General features: G+C 39.0%; 1 pseudogene; it reads left to right on the forward strand.

Annotated features, from left to right (window-relative positions):
* LOC141628017 (ATP synthase subunit alpha, chloroplastic-like) overlaps positions 1-19,800 on the forward strand; it is a 61,702-nt pseudogene that overhangs the window by 15,069 nt on the left and 26,833 nt on the right.

Consider the following 19,800-nt stretch of genomic DNA (forward strand, 5'->3'; position numbering starts at 1 on the left):
TTTATTAGTTGATTAACATTTATTAATAACGGTTGGCTTGCTAGAAGTTTGACGTTATTATCATACTGATGGCGGTGATCAACTGGTCTTTAAAAGTCACACCTAAAGGATGTGTTTGAGAGATGTGATTGTATGAAAATATAATCACATTGATGCCTTATATGACTAAAAGGTTAGTCCATGTATTTGACTAAAAAGTTAGTCAATGTGATGATGAGACGATTATTTAATATAATTAAATAATATTAGCTGAGACAAATTAACTGTTAATTCGTAAATTGAATATAAACTGTTATATTTAATTATTGTATATAATGTTAGCTTAAACGAATTAAGATGGTAATTCGTAATTAAACGTAAACGGTTATATTTAATAAGCAAATTATAAATATGCGATATTTATAGTTAATGTATATATTATACGATATTGTCATAATAAATGATGACGGACCGGTATTAAGTGTGTGGACTTATTAATACAGGACGACATAAATGACAATTGATAAATAATACACATTTTATACATTTTTGACAACAACCAAAAATAAGAAGATTTCCTCCTTATTTTTGGTGGTTGGTGAAACCAAAAATAAGAGATAATTAGGAAGAAAAATATCTTCCCTTATTCTCTCTTGGTTGGACGGTTTTAAGAGGAGATAGGGAGATCATTTCTCTTATTCTTTTTGACCTAATTCTCACATCATACAAACCCTAAAAATTCATAAGAAATTAGGGATCTTTTCTAGCAAAGAAAAGAGGCATTTCTCAAAGCATTTTGGGTGCAACGATTAGGAGAATATCGATCTCGATATTGTTCTTAGGCCATAATGCTAGGACCAAAGGTTGATTCTAATCTCTACTATTTTGTTTATGCAATTTCATTTATGACTAGCAATTTCATAATTATAATTTCGTTATAATCCGAATTTCTTGATGAAGTATACCGATATTTCCCACATGTGGTATCAGAGCATAGGTCACGAAATTGTTTTATATGATTTTCATAAATGAATTTAAACAAAAATTTGAGAAAAAGAAAAAAAAAGGTTCGGCCGTTTTTTAAAAAAATAAAAAAATTCTGCCGATTAATTTTTTTTTTGCCGAGACCTTTTTTTGTTTTGTTTGATGTTTTGTTTCCATTTGATTTATTGATATTGTTGTTTTAATTTGTTAAGATGATAATATGATAAATTTGTAGATGTTTTGATTTAATAAGAATTAAATTAAAATGTAAATGGAAATCGTTTTTTATTGATCTTGTTCATGTGTTTTGCTATATAGTTTTTGGCATACATGGTTTTAAATTGTTATTTAGAATCATGATTCATTAAATTTAATATTGTTCAAATCAATTGTGATGAATCAAATATTCGGATAATCGATTTAATCATAATTTGGATATTCTTTTTAAGAGGTTAAATTGAATCATCTAGATTGAATCTATATTAAAATTAAAAGTTGATGATTATGCCAATCTTGTTGTATTAGCAACATTAAACAAATTTGTTCATAAATAGGGTCAATTTTCGAAAAGAAAAAAAAAACTGTTATTTTTTGTTTTTAGGGCAAAATGCCGCAAGAAATGAAAAGAAAAAAAATCAGTTTTTTTGTTTTTAGGGCTTAATGCCGTGATGAAAAAAAAAAAAAATTTGTTTTTCTTTTTTTTTTTCATATTTGCCGAGAATAAAAAGAAAAAAAAATTCGTTTTTTTAATAATGCCGAGAGCTAAAAAAAATGGTTTCGTTTTTTTTTTTTTTGGCCGATTAAATTTTATACTTTATTCTTTATAATGTATAATTGTTTGTTTTGAAAAAGGTCACAAATTAAAGATACCCAATTATTTTAAAGAGGTTTAAAATAATGTTGGATTAATTCATATCACTAGTTAATGTGAATTAAGATTGGAATTATTGTAAGTAATTGAGGAATTGTCACATAATTTTGATAAATTTAAAATAGGTGGTTTGGATAAATTACTCTACATAATTAAGGAATTATGTCTTGAATGATTAATTTAAAGTTGATACATTTTTATTTAGTTGAATGATTTGTTGAATGGTTTATTTACGTATTTTTGCAATCGGTTGTAATTTGTAATACCTAGTGTGGCCTTAGTTAATTACGCTTTCGTAATGATGGAAACATAATTTTTATGTAATTTTGAGATCTCGAATCTCCTTTGGTTTTCTTTCGTATTATATTTTTGAAATTAGAATGTAAATAGGTTTATTTTGTAATTTATTAATTGTAATTTTGAGAAGACTAAAGATGGAGATTGGATTGCTCATTCCCGCTACATGGACCAAGATGGAACATCAAGACAAGCTTCTCGGGTCCTAGGAAGGATTCCAAAGTTGTATTTATGTTCATTTTGGTAGATAGGCCACACTAGGACTTTATTTTGTTTTACGTTTTTCATTCTCGTTGCTTTTCATTTGCATGACAATTAGTGCATCATATTCCGCCTAAACCAAACCACCTACTACTTATATGCATGAAAATTGACTCATATAGTTTGGATGTTAGTTTTCATAGACATACAGATGTCACACTATTTTAAGCCATCATTTTAGTCTATTCATTCTCGCATGCTAGATATTAGTTCACTTAAAATGAATTAAAATAAAGTTGATGGGATCTTCCTCTAAAACTTAAATTGAGACTAGTCTTTATAAGGGCAAACAACTATGAATCCCTTCTTCGTCGGTAGGCATATAGGACCTTACTCTCCATGTGACCCCTTCTACGTTGGGTAAGTAGTTTGTGTTGACTTATTTTACCTCAACATTATAATCCGAAGAGTTTCTCGTGATTATGATGGACTAAAGATAGAATGTACAGAAATTTATTGTAACACCCCCATACTCCAAGTGCCTTACCAGGACCACTCAGGTATAAGGACGTTACCATCTCGGTTACCCGAGGCAATGATAATCAAATAAACAATAATGAAACGATATTTAAATAGTAATACTTTAGCGAAAGGTTACAATCCAAAAACCAAACCAAATACTAATACATGTTCTCAAGACTACTGCCTCTTGAACTAACTCGAAATGTATATGAAAACTCGCTAAACTACAATGAAAACTTCTATCACCGATCGTGGCAATCCCAAATATCCCGGTACTCATGTCATACCCGCTCAATAACTGCTCACCATCCCCGAATGGATCACCGCAGTTTTCAAAACATTCACCGGGTCAAGATTACTTACACAAGAGGTATAATCAACAATACAGTAACCAACACAACTCTAACAATCATACACGATCAAGCACTCCACTCCATCTCCGTCACCGACTGTCCACTTGACCAGCCCTGCCAGTGGGGGACCGCAGCCGTTCCCACCTAAGCCCCGCTCATCATACCGAGCGATAACCCTGTTCCATTAATGTGCACATCCCCTTCCGTGGCGGGTTCCACGAAGGGCGAAACTAGGGCGTGAAGCCACTCCCGCAAGTGACTCCACTCAGCCGAGAACGCATCTCGAGAACCACAGACAAACAATCACAATCACAATCACAACATCGTCAAATCAACCAATTATACTAATTACAAGACAACACCACACCACATGTAAGTAATATCGAGTAGGGAAACCCTACCTGGAAAGCACAATTGTCAGACGATCTCACAGCTGAAGTCAAAAAGCTTCCTCTACGAATCCTCCTCCTAATTATCCCCAATTCCCAATATTAGGGTTTAACTAACTTTGACGAAATACAATAAAAACGGTATAAAGGTCTTACCCTCGACGCAAGGATTACAACGGTGTAAAGACAAGTGAAATCCGACCTTCCAAGCTCCGGGATTTGTTAACAATGCGATTAAGGTGATGAACGTAGTTTGCTTTCTCTTCTCACAGTGATTTAGGTTTTAGAAAAGTGATTAGAATGAATGACGAAAAGATTATATACCTTAATCGCATAATTAACAAAACCCGAGAAAACAACCCCTCAGAAACCTAGCTACTCGATCGAGTAGCCCAAGTACTCGATCGAGTACCCCCCCTACTCGATCGAGTATCGTAGTTACTCGATCGAGTACCCAACAGGTCAGAAACTATTTTATTTCGCAAAACTCCCTTACTCGACAGAGTAAGGCCTACTCGATAGAGTACCCCAAGACTAATAAATACGGAGTATTACATTTATCAACCAAGAATTCTAACAGTAGAATTAGCCAAGAGGTTGGCTTATCAATTTACAGATAATTGAGTCTTGGGATCATTTATATAATTCTTGAGGGAGGTCAATTGTATAAATGCTTGAGTCTTCGCTTATAACATGCATTAGACTTAAATCATAACGATGAGTATGCTTATTATGTTTTATTCTTGTTTTCGCAGTGTAGAATTTGTTTTATATTGATAATACTGCTTACAACAAATGGCTGGAAATAACTAAATCCCTATGCCAAGTGCCACACTTTCACGCGAGTCCTGGCTCAAATCTTTCATGGACCACATGAATCAGTCCACACGACTGAAGAATGACGGGTCCAACTTTGCGGACTGGGAGGCATCATTACGGAATGCTGCCATTGCTGACGGTAAGCTCAAGTACTTAACTGTGCCAATACCACCAAACCCAGGCCCCAAAGCAAGAGCTAACAAGTCACTTGCTTATAGTGACTTCGTCACAGAAGTGGGTGTGATAAAGAACGTACTCATTTTTGCAATGGAAACCAATTTGCAAAGACGCTTCATTGCCCAAGGTGCAAACAAAATTTTCACCACGCTCACTAATGAGTTCTCAAAAGCACCGTGAATCGTTACATATGAGCATACCTGTCGCTTCTTTGATGAGAAACTCCAGAATGGCCAACCGGTTAGCCCACACATTATTAACATGATTGGGAATGTCGAGAATTTGGAGGCACTTGATTGCAAAATCAGTGAGAGCATATTCATTGACCGTATGCTTCATTCACTTCATGATGGTTTTGCCCTTTTTAGGGCAAATTACTATATGAATGACATGAATAAAAGTCCTCATGAGCTACACTCACTTCTCGTACAGACCGAGAAGGATATGAAATTGAGTGGGAGCATGAAGTAAGATGTTCTCATGATTTCCAACAAGAATAAGGGTAATGGCAAAGTTCACGGCGACCTAACTGTAGGAAAGCCAAAGTTTAAGAAGTCAGGAAACGGTAAGAGTGGGCGTGGTGAGACTAGTGGCTCACAAGGCAAGGCAAAGATAAAGGACGGTAACGTTGAATGCCACCATTGTCACAAGACTGGACATTGGAGGAGGAAATATCCCGTGTACCTTGAGGACATAAAAGCAGGCCGCGTCACTCCTGTTGTTATGTCATCTTATATTCATATGATTGAGATTAACCATGCAAGTTTCAGAACTTGGGTACTTGATACTAGTTGTGGTTCTCATCAGTGTAATCATTTGCAGGGCCTAAAAAACATCAAACCCCTCGCAAAGGGTGATGTGGACCTGTGAGTCGGGAATGGAGCACGAGTTGCTGCAGTCTCAATGGAAACATACTTAATCCAGCTCCCTAGTGGGTTTGAGTTATATTTATATAACTGTTACTATGTACCCAGTTTATCTAAGAATATTATTTCTGTTTCCGTACTTGATAAAGACGATTTTTCATTTTCAATAAAGGACAATAGCTATATTTTCTCTATTAATGAAATGGTTTATGGCAAAGTAGTTTCCATGAATGGAATTTATATCTTAGATCAAACCACGGATATATTATATGTGAATAATAATAAATTAAAGGTTGGTGACAAAGATCAAACTTATCTATGGCATTGTCGAATGGGACACATAAATGAAAAACGTGTAAAGAAACTCATTGAGAATGGGACTATTCCCACATTTCATTTCTCTTCATTTGGCACGTGTGAATCATGTCTTATCGGCAAAATGACTCGAATTTCCTTCAAAGGTGTTGGAATGCGCACTAGTGACCTATTAGGACTCATACATACTGATGTATGTGGACCTATGTCAATCACCACTAGAGATGGTTATAGATATTTTATCACTTTCACGGACGATTTGAGTAGATACGGATATGTCTACTTAATGAAGCATAAAAGTGAGTCTTTTGAAAAATTTAAAGAATACCAGAATAAGGTTGAGAACCAACTGGGAAGAAAGGTTAAAGCACTCCGTTCAGATCGGGGTGGCGAATATCTTTCAATTGAGTTTGATCAACACCTTAAAGACTGTGGAATATTTTTATAGTTAACTCCACCTGGAACACCTCAATTAAATGGTGTGTCCGAACGGAGAAATCGAACACTACTTGATATGGTTCGATCCATGATGAGTCACACGGTAGTACCTGATTCATTATGGGGTATTGCTCTTTTATCAGCTGCTCTTATACTTAACCGAAGTCCGTCTAAAGCTGTCGACAAGACTCCATATGAAATGTGGAAGGGAACGGTCCCTAACTTTTCCTTTATTCGGGTTTGGGGCTGCGAGGCTTATGTCAAGTGGAGACACGAGGATAAGCTCGGCCCGCGATCGGTCAAGACATACTTTATTGGTTATCCAAAAGGAATGTTTGGTCATTACTTCTATTCGCCTACCGAACATCGAGTTTTTGTTGCGGCTAGTGCAAAGTTCTTAGAGAAAGAATTTCTCGAGAACAAGTCAAGTAATAGAACCTTCGAGCTGTCGGAGATTCAAGAACCAACAACCGAGGAACAGATGGAGGAAGTTGTTCCTTCAACTGATGATACGGTTAATATTCCTCAGGAACCTAGGAGGTCGGGTAGAGTCTCTAATCATCCAGACAGATACATTGGTATGGTCGAGGAAAATGACGTTTTGCTCCTAGAGAGTAATGAACACACTACCTATAAAGGTGCCATGACCTGTTCCGACTCTAAGCTATGGCTTGAAGCCATGCAATCCGAGATGGACTCCATGTATGAGAATGACGTATGGGATCTTGTTGATTTACCTAACAAGGTAAGACCTCTTCAGTGCAAATGGCTTTACAAAATAAAGCATTCTGTAGACGGGCAACCAGATACCTATAAAGCACGACTAGTGGCAAAAGCTTTTACTCAAGTGCACGGATTGCATTATGATGAAATTTTTGCACCCGTAGTTATGCTACGTTCCATTCGGATAATCTTAGCGATTGTCGCTTTTCATGACTATGAAATTTGGCAGATGGATGTGAAAACCGCCTTCTTAAACGGTTATTTGGAGGAGGAGTTGTACATTGTACAACCCGAAGGTTTCATAAATCCTGAAAATTCTAAGAAAGTGTGCAAGCTTAAACGTTCCATTTATGGACTTAAGCAAGCTTCTCGAAGTTGGAATCATTTTTTCGACCAGGTGATAAAAGATTATGGTTTCACTCGATCGGTCGAGGAACCATGCTTATATGTCAAGTCGAGTGGGAGCAAGATTGTTTTCTTGATATTGTATGTCGATGACATAATCTTGATTGGGAATGACATTCCTCTCTTATCTTTGCTAAAAGGATGGTTGAACAACCATTTCCAGATGAAAGATATGGGTGAGGCACAACGCATATTGGGAATCCGTATATATCGAGATAGATCACGACGGATGTTATCATTGAGTCAGGAATCTTATTTAGATAAGATTCTTGAAAGGTTCAGCATGACCAACTCAAAGAAGGGGAACCTTCCAATGACGCCTGGGATGCATTTGAGCAAGTCTCAGTCACCCCAGACACCTGAAGGGGTCGAGCGCATGAGTCGTGTTCCTTATGCATCAGCCATATTATCAATCATATATGCCATGATATGCATACGTCCAGACGTGGCATATGCATTGAGTATGACGAGTCGGTACCAAGGCAATCCAGGTGAAACACACTGGATGGCTGTTAAAAACATCCTTAAGTACCTACAGAGGACGAAGGATTGGGTATTGACTTATGGAGGAGATACTAAGCTATGTGTAATCGGTTATGCAGATGCTAGCTTCCAAACAGATCGAGATGATTCGAAATCTCAGTCTGGATTCGTCTTTACTATTAATGATGCTGCTGTCAGCTGGAAGAGTTCCAAACAGTAAGTTATAGCAGATTCTACTACAACCGAAAGTACTATGCCGCTTGTAAGCGAAAGGAAGCTATATGGATGCGTCAATTACTACAAGGACTAACCATAGTTCCTTGTTTGAATGACCCAATAACTATCTATTGTGACAATAGAGGTGCCAGCTTCTAGGCTAAGGAGCCTAAGTCTAGCAATAAGTCTAGACATGTACATCGGAAGGCTCACCTGATCCGTGATTACGTGGAGAAAGAGGAGATAGTGATTGACAAGATTGCTTCGGATGACAACATCACAGACCCTCTCACTAAACCATTGAAATATGATAAGCATGAAGGGCACGTTATTTCCATGGGAATGAAACGTATTCTTGAGTTTTACTAGTTGCTAATGGATTAGATACATTATCTTTTTCATTTGCTATTTATAACTTCATTGTATTATTTCATATTTTGTTTTTCATGTGGATTGTACGACAACATTGAACGCCACAAAGTGAACTGAATTACATTATATTTGTTTTGGTCCGTAATCGCCTATATGAGCTGATAACTCTGGCTATTATATTGTGAAGTTGATTGATGGTGGGTTCAACGGGCCATAAGTCAAACGGTTGGCTGATCGATCACAGATACAAGTTATAACGATACCTCGTAGGACAATTGTGACAACGTAATGGAGTCCTAAATGTTTAAAAACATTTGGTGTCAGGTCGTGGATTGGACGTCCATTGTGTTCCTAGAGTCGATTCTTTTGACTATCGATTGTCTCTTGAGATTAAGGTAGTTTTTAGGTGACTTTGGTTTCTTTCTCATGGTCGACCGTAACAGGAGGCTAAGCAGATTTTCACTGGGTCATTTCATACTGTGCTTATATCTGCAGGATTCGATTTGAAGAAAACATCCAACCTTTATCAGGTTTAGTTATTTCTTAGGGCCACTCGAGGAGTTGTAACTGAAATGCATTGCCATGCTCGAATGATGATTCGTTTATCAGTTAAGTTACTCTCTAGTCGGGAAAACCACTCTTGATATTGATCACTTGTAAAATACGACCTTTGTGAATACGGATTTTGCAAATTGTTTTACATTAAGTGGGAGAAATTTTAGGATATAAGAATCGGTTATCGCACACACACTTGTGAGGACAATTGGGAGTTTGTTGGAGCTTGTGTCCTCCACAGTTAGTGTGATAACGTATATAAATCTCTTATAGGTTCACAAGGGTATACTTAGTATATTATCAGTTGATTAACGTTTATTAATAACGGTTGGCTTGCTAGAAGTTTGACGTTATTATCATACTGATGGCGGTAATCAACTGGTCCCTAAAAGTCACACCTAAAGGATGTGTTTGAGAGATCTGATTGTATGAAAATATAATCACATTGATGCCTTATATGACTAAAAGGTTAGTCCATGTATTTGACTAAAAAGTTAGTCAATGTGATGATGAGACGATTATTTAGTATAATTAAATAATATTAGCTTAGACGAATTAACGGTTAATTCTTAAATTGAATATAAACTGTTATATTTAATTATTGTATATAATGTTAGCTTAAACGAACTAAGATGTTAATTCGTAATTAAACGTAAACGGTTATATTTAATAAGCACATTATAAATATGCGATATTTATAGTTAATGTATATATTATACGATATTGTCATAATAAATGATGACGGACCGGTATTAAGTGTGTGGACTTATTAATACAGGACGACATAAATGACAATTGATAAATAATACACATTTTATATATTTTTGACAACAACCAAAAATAAGATGATTTCCTCCTTATTTTTGGTGGTTGGTGAAACCGAAAATAAGAGATAATTAGGAAGAAAAATATCTTCCCTTATTTTCTCTTGGTTAGACGGTTTTAAGAGGAGATAGGGAGATCATTTCTCTTATTCTTTTTGACCTAATTCTCACATCACACAAATCCTAAAAATTCATAAGAAATTAGGGATCTTTTCTAGCAAAGAAAAGAGGCATTTCTCAAAGCATTTTGGGTGCAAGGATTAGGAGAATATCGATCTCGATATTGTTCTTAGGCCATATTGCTAGGACCAAAGATTGATTCTAATCTCTACTATTTTGTTTATGCAATTTCATTTATGACTAGCAATTTCATAATTATAATTTCGTTATAATCCGAATTTCTTGATGAAGTATACCGATATTTCCCACAGTGGTGCCCAAAAAGAATGGAAAATGGAGAGTATCCGTGCACTTCACCGATCTCAACAAGGCATGTCCAAAGGAGGCCTTCCCACTACCATACATTAACATAATGTTGGACGCAACAGCTGGACATAAAATGTTAACATTCTTAGACGCTTGGAGTGGTTACAATCAAATCGAAATGGATCCAGCAGATCAGGAGAAGACAACATTCATGTCTGAGAGAGGAATATACTACTACAACGTTATTCCCTTCGACCTGAAGAACGCATGATCCACATATCAGAGACTGGTCAACCGGGTGTTTAAAGAACAAATAGGAAGAACCATGGAGGTATATATTGACGATATGGGGGTGAAGTCAGAGAAAGTTAAGGATCACATGCAGCATTTGGCAGAAACATTCAGCAACCTCAGAGAATACAAAATGAAGCTAAACCCATCCAAATGCACCTCTGGAGTTTCATTCGGCAAATTCTTGGGATACATCGTAACTCAAAGAGGAATATAGTCTAGCACCAAGCAGATTAAGGTCGTATTATAGCTAGAGTCACCGAAAAAACTGAAGGATGTGCAAAGGCTAGCTGGAAAAGTGGCAGCTTTAAGCAGATTTATCTCAAGATCCTCAGACAAGTGCAGTCTATTCTACGATATATTGAGAAAGAGCCAAAAGTTCGAGTGGACGGCAGACCATGAGCAGGCATTTAGAGAGCTGAAGTACTACCTTAACACCCCGCCGCTACTATCAAAACCAGAACAGGGAAAACCACTGTTTCTCTACTTGGCTGTCCCAAAAATAGCAGTAAGTGCGGTTCTACTCAGAGAGCAGGACAAGGAGTAGAAGCCAGTCTACTATGTAAACAAGTCTCTGCTACCAGCAGAGACCAGGTACACATCTCTTGAAAAATTGGTACTAGCACTTGTTATTGCATCATACAAACTGCGCCCCTACTTTGAGTCCCACACCATACATGTGCCAATTATCCATTAAAATCTGTAATGAGGAAGCCTGAGTTATCAGGCAGAATGTCAAAATGGTCCGTAAACCTTAGTGTCTACGACATCAGGTATGATCCAAGAACGGCGATAAAATCACAGGCGCTGGCAGGTTTTGTGTCAGATTTCAGCCCAGCTATCCAGAATCTTGCAGACGAGGAGATCCTAACCCTTAAAGGGAACAAAGAGGTAGAAGTCTGGCAGATGAACATCGACGGAGCCTCCAACTAAAGGGGGGTAGGTGTATGACTAATCCTACGATCACCATAGGGAGATCTGATAGCGGAAGCAGTGCAGTGTGAATTTAAGGCAACTAACAATGAAACAGAGTATGAAGCCCTTATACTAGGAATGCAGCTAGCTTGGGAGTTAGGAGTCAGGAACCTACAGATATTCAGTGACTCCTTACTGATAGTTAACCATGTGAGTGATGAATTCGTAGCCAGAGACTCAAAGATGATCGCCTACTTAAAGGTGGCGAAGGAGCTGAGACAAAATTTTAAAGATTGCAAGCTCAAGCAGATCCCCAAAGACCAGAATGTGGAGGTAGATGCCCTAGCATCTCTGGGGGCAACCTTTAAACAGGCCGAGTTGGCTAACATCCCATCGCACACATGCTGGAACCAACTATCCAAAAATTAGAGGAAGAAGATAAAGGAAAACTGGAAGATCAGCAAGATGGGGCGGCAGTTCTACCTACCACTGATGGCTAGACAGCTATCCAGCCGAACGATCAGATAGTTGTCCAGCCAATCGATCAGACAGCCGACCAGACAGATGAGTGGGACTGGCGGATGCTATACCTAGATTGGTTGAGACACGACAAACTGCTAGATGACAAGAAGGAGGTAAGGGGATTTAAAATGAAAGCCTCAAGATTCATACTAATTGTTGACGTGCTTTTTAGGAAGTCGCTGGCAGGACCCTACTTACGGTCCCTGGATAGGCAAGAAGCACAGACTGTGTTGCATGCCCACCACAGTGGCGAATGTGAAAACCATGCAGGGGGCAGGAGTGTGTCAAACAAAGCCCTCAGACAAGGCTACTTCTGGCCCACAATGAGGGCAGACTCGGCAGAATATACCCGGAAGTACGACACCTGCCAGTGCTCAGTGCCAATGATCCATCAGCCAGCAAAGCGCTTACATCGAATCATTTCTCCCTGGCCATTCATGACGTGGAGAATGGATATAGTGGGTCCTCTGCCTAGAGCCACGGGAAACAGAATATGGATGCTAGAATGACGGACTATTTTTCCAAATGGATAGAAGCAGAAGCATTCACAGAGATAAAAGACAAACAAGTCATTTCTTTTATCAAACGTAACATCATCTGCAGGTTTGGTATCCCGTCAGAAATTATATGTGACAATGGATCACAATTCATCTCAAATGACGTGGAAGGATACTGTGCCAAATGGAACTTCTCCCTGAAAAAGTCAGCACCTAGGACTCTAAAGTCCAACGGGCAAGCTGAATCCAGCAATAAGTTCATCATGGATAACTTAAGAAGGAGGTTACAGGAGTTAGGAGGAAAGTGGGCAGATGAATTGCCACTAGTGCAATGGTCAGACAGAATGACACCAAAGACGGCGACAGGCCAGACACCCTTCAGTCTGGTGTTTGGCGCATAAGCAGTAATTCCATCAGAAGTTCTAGTTCCAACCCACAGGTATGGATGTATGATAGGGGAACTGAAAAGTGCAGAGATGATCAGGAGCCTGGACATGATAGACGAGCTGCGAGCAAGTGCAAAAATACGTCTAGCTGCCTACAAGTAGTCAGTCGCCAGAAGTTACAAGAAGAACGTAAAAATCACGCTTCTGGAGGTAGGCGACCTGGTTCTCCGTGAAGTGTTCCAAAACACCAAGAATCGTAAGGCAGGCAAATTTGCCTACAAATGGGAAGGGCCTACCAGGTAGAAGGCGTTGTTGGCCATGGGGCGTACAGATTAATGACTATGGACGGTCAAATCATACACAAACCATGGAACATACTTTACCTGAAGAGGTATCACTTTTAATAATAAGTAGAGTTTAGTGTACAGAGTAGTGTATCCAGAAAAGCCAAAAAAAGCCAAAAAAAAAAACGGTAGTAGGCATACTGCCAATTTTGTTCCATTTTCTTTTCTTTTATTTATTTAAACTTTAAAAGCTACTATTGGAGTTGTGTGGTCTGTAAGCTTCCTGGGACCACAATTGCTCTGGTACCCCATGAGACAGCATCAGGTAATTCACATCGCTCTGGTGGAATCTTCTGTTTTCAGGCTTCTTTGAATACATTACTCTGAACTCTAATATCTATGGTACATTAAAAGTGTTGCTAGCAGGACTATCAACTGCAAACGCGGGGTGACAAGGCACATAGAACTCCAGCATGCCTAACCTAAATTCTCCAGTAGGAGCACCCTCACCAGGCGACTTGTGGAACATACGAAAGGGAGCCTGGCTGGCAGCTTAAAGCTCATCCAGCTACCCTGATACCACTCCCAAAAACGTAGCTCGCAATACCGAGTACTCGACGCAATCAATCAGGGCCCCAGCATGCATGCACAAACATATGGAGTGCAGGGATCTCTGAGCTACCAGAATCCTTGAACGTTCCATTGGTCCTAGAATGACGATAAACTTGCCTAAGGTACGCCCTTGTTGGCTTTAAACATGATGAACACACCTTGCGTCATGAACAAGGTTAAGTAGTCAGAATGCGGCATACACCTAAATCAGTCATTGGACTGACACGACAGCTAACTGAGTCTAAATCAGTCTTTTCAGGCTGACGTGAGTGGTCTAAATCAACCTCATAGGTTGACACGACCACTCCACTCAAAGTGCGGCATATGCCTAAATCAGTCATTGGACTGACACGGCAGCTAGCTGAGTCTAACTCAACCTCGTCAGGCTGACGTGACTAGCTTAAATCGGCCAGCGGGCTGATACGACAGCTTCATAAGCTAAGTATATAAGTAAAAAACAAAGCAACATAAGTTGTGACATAAATAAAACTTGCCAAAACTAAGGCAAGGGGAATTTCAAGATATGGCCAAAACACGGCCCCAAGATTAGTTGAATGTCACCACGACGGGCAAACACAAAACAAAATTTTTAAAAATCTTACAAATCTGCCCATACAGGGTTAGACCACCATCAAAAGAAGTTTGAAAATAAAAACCTTTAAATGGAGGCCAGATCAATGACCTCCCTTTCTGGCATCTCCTCTGCCTTCTTCTACTGACCTCCCATTTCAGGTACAGGACAAGGTTGCACGCCCTCGGTACCAGCAGCTTCTTGAGCTCCCTCACCTACGACAGCCTCCTCAGCAACTATCTGCTCCATTAGCGCAGGAGAGTTCACCTCGTCAACCTCAGGCATCAGCACGCTCAAGTCAGGCTGAACCGGATAAACAGTCGCCAGCTGCCTTTCTTCCTCTTCAATAGACTGCAGGGTTGGAAGCTCAACAAGTACAGCACGCATCCCACTGATCTTACCCCCGCCAGGTAGCATAAGCAATGATATTGGTGGCAAGGGTGATCAGCTCGCTGATCTTTTCATCAGAACGCTTGAGGGAGTCAGCAAAAGTACTGCACACTTCCTAGGTGCGCGCCAGCTGGTCAGCTCCCTCCTTTAATTTCTTCTTGGCACCAGTAAGTTCAGCTTTCAGCTCAGCCACACGTCCCCTCAGATCAGATCGTTGCTGTTCCAAATCAGCAAGGGTCCCAGACAACTCTTTGTTCCTGACACTGGTAGCTCGACTAGTGGTCTGCACCACGTTGATCATTTTTCTGTTATAAAGAGCTGATTGGAAGGCCTGTGAGCAGAAAAGGAAGAGTTAGCATGTTCGACATAAATTATTCAGAACAGGTGGCAGGGGAAGATTACTCACCGTGAAGGCATTGTGTATGTCAATCTCTGCCATCTCTTCCGGCAAGAATTTTGAGAAGACTTCCACTAGAGAAGGGAAGAGGATCTGGTCGATCTAAGTCCAGTACTGTACCTTATCCACGTTCCCAAAGCCCTCAGGGAAGTGAGCAATGATGCCACCACTGGCAGCAGCAGCAGCAGGACTAGCAGGCGGAGTAGGGGGATGACGGGACAGTGGGCTGACGTCCAGAGGCTCGGGACGAACATTAGGAGGAGACTGAAAGGAGGCAGCAGGGGCACTCCTCGTCGACGCAGACACCACATCAGGGCTCCTAGCGTTTCTCTTTCCCTTAGCACTCTAAAGGATGGCCTCCAGAGGGTTGACTTTAGAACCTGCAATCAACCAGACGTCAAGTGTCGTGAATCACCAGATAAAACAGCAAGATGTCAGGCATCACGAACGTTAGATAAAACATGTACCATAAGGCGACGTACCAGACGACATGCTGTGAACGGATTGTTGAGGGTTTGAAGAAGAAGCAGGTGAGAAACCAGGTAGTAGATCAGGAAATCTTCTCTCAGGCATAGAGATACAAAACAATTTGTTGTGGGCAGATGCTGAATCACCCAGACAGATCAGGCTGCAAGGGCCTGCACAAAAGTAAAAAAAGTAAGCCAGTAAGCATCGGAGGAGCAAAGCAGGCGTTGGGAGAGATACTTACTCGAGGTTATGACGTAGTCTTCGAAAATATAGTCGGCGGGTGGCTGAATGGAGGCCTTCCTCAGGTAGAAGAAATCCTCAAACCATTTTTCATCCCTCGAATTTGACACGTGCCTGAAGGGAGTCCCACCACGACCGCGAAAAGAAAACTGGCCTCTTCTCAAGGACCAGACCTCATACATATGAGCCAGCTCACCCAGGGAGATGGTGCTGCTGGTATTCTGGCTGGCTAACAGGGAGTAGAAGAGAACCCTCCAGATGGAGGCCGAAATTTGCGCCATTGCGAAATTGTTGGTTCGAAGGAAATCTTGCATGAGTTTGGGGAAGGGGAAACGAAGACCATATCTGAAGGGATAAAGCTAAAGGCAAACCCATCCTGCAGTGACAGCCTCCAGCTTTTGGCCCGGCTGAGGGATAGGAATATCGACCCCATCGCCAAGACCAAGCAACTCCTTGATCAGAGGGATATCGGCGGTGGTCAGGGAGGAGTTACAGTCGTGGGGGTGGACGAAAAGATTACGGGAAGGAAAAGTAGGATTTGGGTTTTGGTCGTTCGGAGTAGAGGTCGAGGCAGTGTGACGAGTTTTACCCATGGTCAAAGAAGGAAAGAAGAAGAAGATCAAAGAAAGATTACAAAAAAAGGGAAGTACCTGACAAAGCGAAGCACCGATGAAGATGGCGGAATCCGGAGAGGGAGCGAGGGGAAGAAGAAGGGTTTTAGAAAGAGGGTGGGGTTTTAATTTTAGGAATTAATAAAGTGGGGAAGGTAGGGAGTTTATATTATAAAGGAGGAGAGAGGGAGAGGAGCGCGAGAAATGAGGAGAAGGGGTAGGGATAATGATGAGTGTTTGGGAAGTTGTGTGAAAGACGGCGCGGGATTTAAAATCCGTAATTCCTTATTCGACGCCTCGAGACGTATCTCACATGGAATTAGGGGCACACTGTTTGGGCCAAAATCCACACATTGGCCTAATAGGGAACAAGCCCATCTGATTTCGTCTAATGAGTTGGGCCGAGGAAGCTTCATAATTACAAAAGGCCCGTGAATAGAAGGAGCTCGCGCATTGAAGAATCATCAGGGAGAATTCAGGGAGATTCCAGGGAGATCAAGGAGAACGGAGTATAAGGGGGGGTTATGGAAAGAAGCATGGTAGGGCTAATATTACTTACCATAAACGGAGTAGGACACGTCTAGGGTTCCTACCCTATAAATAGCCAAGAAGACAAGGAAGAATATTCATTCAAGAACTATCATACAAACAAAGCATATTATACTAGCTAGTTTATCGTGCCATCATCACTTTATCCGCTCTCCTACATAAAGCTAGTGCAATCATTGGAAGGGTACCGTCCCTTCCCGCGATCGTTTCCCACATTGGGTTTTCCGCGTCACCAAATCTCTTGTGTTAATCATTAGTTACATCTCTTATTTCTTTATCAACCATTAAACGTAGAAAACTCAATCACATACAACGAGTAAGACCACCTTGACCCAACTTAACCTAAATCGGTTGAAAATTATCAAAACAGCTACAGATACGATTCTCAATTAACAAGGGCAAAATATAATATGTTTATATGTAGCTATTGGTCAAAAAGCATCTTCTGTGGCGCAGGTAGTTAATATGTTCCAGGAAAGGGGAGCAATGGAATACACTATTGTGCTAGCCGGAATGGAAAATTCCCCCGCTACATTACAGTACCTCGCCCCTTATAACGGAGCGGTACTGGCGGAATATTTTATGTACCGCGAGCGACACACTTTAATAATTTATGATGATATTTCCAAACAAGCACAAGCTTATCGACAAATGTCTCTTCTACTACGAAGACCGCAGGGCCGTGAAGCGTACCCAAGAGATGTTTTTTATTGGCATTCAAGACATTTGGAAAGAGCTTCTACATCAAGTTCTTTTTTAGGTGAAGGAAGTATGACCGCTTTACCAATAGTCGAAACCCAATCAGGGGATGTTTCGGCCTATATTCCTACTAATGTAATTTCCATTACAGATGGACAAATATTTTTATCCGCTGATCTATTCAATGCTGAATCAGACCGGCCAATAATGTGGGTATTTCTGTTTCTAGAGTAGGGTCCGCGGCTCAAATTAAAGCCATGAAACAAGTAGCTGGTAAATTAAAATTAGAACTGGCACAATTCGCAGAATTAGAAGCCTTTGCACAATTTGCTTATGATCTTGATAAAGCTACTCTGAATCAATTGGCACAAGGTCAACGATTACGTGAATTGCTCAAACAACCTCAATCTGCCCCTCTTACGGTAGATGAACAGATAATGACTATTTACACTGGAACGAACAGTTATCTTGATTCATTAGAAATTGGGTAGGTAAGAAAATTTATTGTTGAATTACATACTTACTTAAAAACGAACAAATCGCAATTCCAAGAAATTATCTCTTCTACCAAAACATTTACTGAGGAGGCAGAAGCCCTTTTAAAAGAAGTTATTCAAGAACAAATGGAACGCTTTTTACTTCAGGAACAAGCATAATGTAATGTAAAATTTATACATTATATTATTATATTTATATATAATAAGTATATAATATATATAAAAAAACAATCTTTCTTCCTTAAAAAACATATGGAAAAAATTGCGTCCAATAGGATTTGAACCTATACTAAAGGTTTAGAAGACTTCTGTCCTATCCATTAGACAATGGACGCTTTTCATTTCATTCCGACCATTCCTATTTTTTTTTGTTTTTGACTTTAACTATTTTCTTGTTCTGAAAAAAAATCGGATTGTATGAAAGATGATATTTAATTTTTAATTGTATATTCAATGCAATAACGACCTATTAATTATTATAGAATAGAGCGGAGCGGGTAGCGGGAATCGAACCCGCATCGTTAGCTTGGAAGGCTAGGGGTTATAGTCGACGCTGGTTTTTAATTTTGAGCGTTTCTAATTCAAAACCGAACATGAAACTTTGGTTTCATTCGGCTCCTTTATGGAAAATGGAGGAATTCCCAGATAAAAATTTTAGGCGGGAACTAAAAAAAATTCACCCATAACATTTATGTCAGCTTTTTGTATGAATGGATTCAATTCAAAAAAAACTTGCTTTCTAGATGATCCTTCTAGAAGAAGAGATTCAAACAATCTTTCAAGTTACTTTGTTTTCTATTTCTAGTTGAGATAATCATAAGGAAAAGTTTTTTGTTTCCACCGAGCTACAAGAAATATTAAAGCCTCTAGTAAACTAAAGTCATCATTTAATAGCCATTTTGCCTTGCTTTCTTTATAAAAAAAATGAGGAAGATTTAGTTACGATTAGCAACCCTTTTTATATCTTTATCCTTGGATTTCTTACTTATACTCATTCAATTGGAAATAGTGGTCCAATTACAAAAAAAATTCATGTTTCGTAATTTCATAATAAAAAATTTAGAGTTTTATTTTAATTGACTTTTGGATACAAATCACGAAAATTTATAATTGCCTTCAAATTTGGCATTGAAGGTAAGGGATTAATTCCTTTTTTGAAATAAAGTTTATGACTAGAATACTAATCAACCGGGGGACCCCTTAACTATTAAAGGGTTATATAGAACGAATCACATTTTTACCACTAAACTATACCCGCTACATTTCAATTATTGTATCGAAATATCACTTTTGTCGAACACCGAATACAGTAAAAAAAAAAAGGCCTGGCGAAGTTCTGATCAGGCCAGGCCGCGGGAATAAAAATATTAAAAATTTTGGGTCTTTCTTTATATATAATATAATAATAATTATATATTATAGTCAAATTGAATCTTTCTTTTTTGTCTTTATACAACTTATTGGAATTTCATCTAAAACTTATACTTGCTGTTGTACTGTTGTACTATTGTATGACACAATAACAACTTCTATATTTTGTATACATATATTATTGTTATATATTAACATTATATAAACTTTATTGTTATGTTATATTATATTAATATATTAATTTTTTAGTTATTTTAAATTCGATTTTATTACATTAAATATTTT

The sequence above is a fragment of the Silene latifolia genome, chromosome Y (genome assembly GCF_048544455.1).
Source record: "Silene latifolia isolate original U9 population chromosome Y, ASM4854445v1, whole genome shotgun sequence".
Classification (NCBI taxonomy): Eukaryota; Viridiplantae; Streptophyta; class Magnoliopsida; order Caryophyllales; family Caryophyllaceae; genus Silene; species Silene latifolia.